The following is a 4,773-nucleotide window of genomic DNA, read 5'->3' on the forward strand; positions in this document are numbered from 1 at the left end:
GAAGGCGAGGAAAAAGACCATGAACTAGAAAGCATTTTCAAACAAATAGTAGATGAGAATTTCCCAAATCTAAGGAATGAGCAGGAGCTTGGAATTCAAGATGTCAACAGAAAACTCAATTATCTCAACCTGAAAAGGCTTTCACCAAGACACACTGTATTAAAATGATCAAACGTCAATGATAAAGACAGAATTCTCAGGGCAGCCAGGGAGAAGAAAATGGTAACTTATAAAGGAAAACCCATTAGATTATCCTCAGACTTCTCATCGCAAACCTTACAAGCCAGAAAGGAATGGAGTCAAATATTTAAACTATTAAGGGAAAGGAACTACCAGCCTAGAATAATGTATCCAGCTAAGCTCTCTGTTAGATATGAAGGAGAAAATAAGACCTTTCCAGGACTGCACTACAGGAAACACTAAAGGAGTCAGCTCACCTAAACAAAATGACAAAATAATAATAATAATAATAATAATAATAAGAAGAAGAAGAAGAAGAAGAAGAAGAAGAAGAAGAAGAAGAAGAAGAAGAAGAAGAAGAAGAAGAAGTAAAGTGACTTTCGGGTGAATAGAAGCAGAGGAGTGCAACTCTTACTAAGAACAAGGCATTATAAGCTTAAATAATAAGAGAATTGCTATAGCAAAAGAGTAATGAACATTCAGCATACATAGGAACAAATTGAAATAACAATGAATGAAACTGGGAGGACTCAAAGTTCCACATTCTCAAAGGAGAATGGAGATAAGACACATGCAGAAGAAAATGAACAATGGTATATATATAAATATCCTTTACATATTCATAATGGGAACATGACACAAAAGATTCTGAACTGAAGTATATAACATAAAACAAGAAGAACCAGAGGGGAAAACCCACATAAGCCAACCAAAATAAAGAAACAGAAATACAAGGAAAAGAAAACAGTAGAAACACCAAGCTAACAGAAAGCCAAGATAAAATAGATATAAGACCTCATATTTCAATAATCACCCTAAATGTAAATAGATTGAAATCACCAATAAAAAGGCACAGAGTTGCAGAATGAATCAAAAAACAAAACTGAACCATATGCTGCCTCCAGGAGACACATCTCAGCTCCAAAGACAAATATAGACTCAAAGCGAAAGGGTAGAAAATGATATTTCAAGCAAATGGCACTCTGAAAAAAGCAGAAGTCATGATACTAATATCGGACGACACAGACCTCAAAATAAAAAAGATAAAGAAAGATACTGAGGGACACTTCATAATGATAAAAGGAATCACGTACCAAGAAGACATAACACTTATTAATATCTATGCTCCCAATCAAGGAGCCCCAAAATATGTAAAGCAATTACTAACAGAACTAAAGGGTGAAACAGACTAAAACACTATCATTCTAGGGGACGTAAATACCCCAATGTCGAGTGTGGAAAGATCACCTAAACAGAAAATCAATAAAGAAATAATATCCTTAAATGACACATTAGGCCAACTGGACATAATTGATATTTACAGAGCCTTCCATCCCAAAACAACTGCTTATACAGTCTTCTCTAGTGCACATGAAACATTCTCAAGAATCGACCACATACTGGGACACAGAATTTCCTCAACGAATATAAGAGGGATGAAATCATACTAACCATATTCTCTGATCATAATGCTCTGAAACTAGAGATCAACAGCAAAATTAGGAAAACTTAGGAAGAACCACAAATACATGGAGATTAAACAACATACTACTGAAGAATAACTGGGTCAGAAAAGGAATAAAAAGAGATCAAGAGATACATAGAAATGAATGATAATGATAGTACAACATATCAAAACTTTTGAGACACAGAAAAAGTGGTCATAAGAGGGAAGTTCATATCATTACAGGCCTATCTCTAAAAACAAGAATGAGCCCAAATAAACAACCTAATACTTCATCTTAAAAAAATTAGAAAAGGAAGAGCAAATCAACCCTAAAATCAACAGAAGGAAAGAAATAATCAAAATTAGAGCAGAAAGAAATGAAATTGAAAACAAAAAGAAAAAAAAAGAAAAAAATAATTGAAACAAGGAGGTAGTTCCTTGAGAAGTTTAATAAAATTGAAAAACTCCTGGCTAGACTCACTAAAGAAAAAAGAGCAAGGACACAAATAAACAAAATCAAAAATGAAAGAGGGAAATTATGACTAACCGCAGAAATACAAACACTGATACAAAAATACTATGAAAAAGGATGTAATACCAAATTTAATAACCTAGAAAAAATGGACCAGCACTTAGAAAAATATAATCTTCCTAGACAGAATCAAGAACTGGAAAATCTAAATAGATCAATCAGCAGTATGAAAATTGAAACAATCACCCAAAACCCACCAAAAAGTAGAAGTCCATGACCAGATGACTTCACTAGTGAATTCTACCAAATATTCAAAGAAGATTTAATACCTATTCTCCTCAAACTCTTCCAAAAATCAAAGAGGAGGCAGTACATTCAAGCTCATTTTATAAGGCCAATGTTACTCTGATATCAAAATGTAGTAAAGGTAATACAGAAAAAAAAAAACTACTATAGACCAATATCTCTCATGAACACAGGTGCAAAAATCCTAAATAAGATACTGACAAAGTGAGTATAGCAACATATTAAAAAGATTATACACCATGATCAAGTGGGCTTCATCCCAGAGGCACAGAGATGGTTCAACATAAGCAAATTAATTCAAGTGATACACCACACAAATTAAAAAATTATAATCATATGATTATATCAGTAGATGCAGAAAAAGCCTTTGACAATATACAGCATTATTTATGATCAAAATACTTAACAGAAACAGTACAGAAGGAAAGTACTTTAACATAATAAATGCCATTTATGTCAAACCCTCAACCAAGATTATGCTTAATGGTGAAAAACTAAAAGCCTTTTCTCTAAGATCAGGAACAAGGCAAGGCTGTCCACTATTGCCACTCATTCAAAATAACATTGGAGGGCTTAGCAAATGCAATCAAACAGTAGAAAAATATTAAAGGCATCCAAATAGGAAACAAAGAAGGCAAACTGTCACTATTTGCAGAGGACATGATTCTTTATAAAGAAAACCCTAAGGACTCCACAAGAACACTACTAGAAACAATAAGCAAATACGGTAAAGTCTCTGGATAAAAACAAAATCAACATTCAAAAATCCATAGCATTTCTATACTCTAATAATGAAGAGTCAGAAAAAGAAGTGGAAAAAATAATTCCTTTACAATTGCAACAAAAATAATAAAATATCTAGGAATAAATATAATGAAACATGCGAAGGACCTGTATAATAAAAACTATAAGACCCTATTAAAAGAAATCGAAGAAGATACAAAAAAATGGAAAGATATTTTGTGTTCTTGGATTGGAAGAATCAACATAGTTAAAATGACCATATTACCTAAAGCATTATACAGATTTAATGCAATCCCCATCCAAATCTCATTGGCATTTTTTAAAGAATAGAACAAAAAATCATCAGATTTGTAAGGAAGCACAAAAGACCCCAAATTGCCAAAGACATCCTGAGAACAAAGAACGAGGCTGGATGTATCACTATGCCTGACTTCAAATTATACCACAAAGTGACAGTAATCAAAACGGCATGGTATTAGCAGCAAAACAGACACATGGACCAGTGGAACAGAATCGAGAGTCCAGAAGTAAACTCATATTTATATGGGCAAATAATTTTTGACAAAGAAACCAGAAACATACAGTGGAGAAAGGAAAACCTCTTCAATAAATGGTGCTGGGAAAACTGAAAAAGCACCTGCCAAAGAATGAAACTAGATTGTTGTCTATTACCACACACCAAAATTAACTCAAAATAGATTAAGGACCTAAATGTAAGACCTGAAACAATAAAATGTATAGAAGAAAACATAGGAACTAAACTCAAGGACCTTGGGCTTAAAGAGGATTTTAAGAATTTGACCTCAAAAGCAAGGAAAGTAAAAGCTGAAATAAATTAACGGCACTACATCAAACTAAAAAGCTTCTGCTCAGTAGAAGAAATCATCATGAAGGGAAAGAGACAAACATCCGAATGGTAAAATATATTTGCAAGCATCACCTCCAATAAGGGCCTAATATCCGAAATATACAAGGAACATATACAACTCAATAACAACAACAACAACATAATGATCCAATCGAAAAATGAGCAGAGGACCTGAATTGACACTTCTCTCTAGAGGACAAACAAATGGCCAACAAATATATGAAAAGATGCTTAGCATCACTAGCTATTAGCGATATGCAAATCAAAACCACAATGAGATGTTCTCTTACACCTGTTAAAATAGCTGTAATCAACAGAATAAGTAATAACAAATGCTGGAGAGGATGTGGGGAAAAAGGAACCCTCATACGCAGCTGGTGGGACTGCCAATTGGTACAGGCGCAATAGAAAACAGTATGGAAGTTCCTCAAAAAACTGAGAATTGATCTACCATATGATCCAGCAATCCCTCTACTGGGTATTTACCCCAAAGACTTGAAAACCCATATCCAAAAAGATATTTGCGCACCGATGTTCATAGCAGCATTATTCAAAATGGCCAGGACGTGGAAGGAATCAAAGTGTCCTACGATAGATGATTGGCTAAAGGAGCTATGGTACATATATACAATGGAATATTACTCAGCCATAAGAAGAGATGAAATACTGCCATTTGCGACAACCTGGATGGACCTCGAGATAATCATGCTAAGCGAAATAAACCAGACAGAAAAAGTTGAAAATCATATGATATCA

Source organism: Rousettus aegyptiacus, unplaced genomic scaffold, assembly GCF_014176215.1.
Source record: "Rousettus aegyptiacus isolate mRouAeg1 unplaced genomic scaffold, mRouAeg1.p scaffold_m13_p_2, whole genome shotgun sequence".
Taxonomy (NCBI): domain Eukaryota; kingdom Metazoa; phylum Chordata; class Mammalia; order Chiroptera; family Pteropodidae; genus Rousettus; species Rousettus aegyptiacus.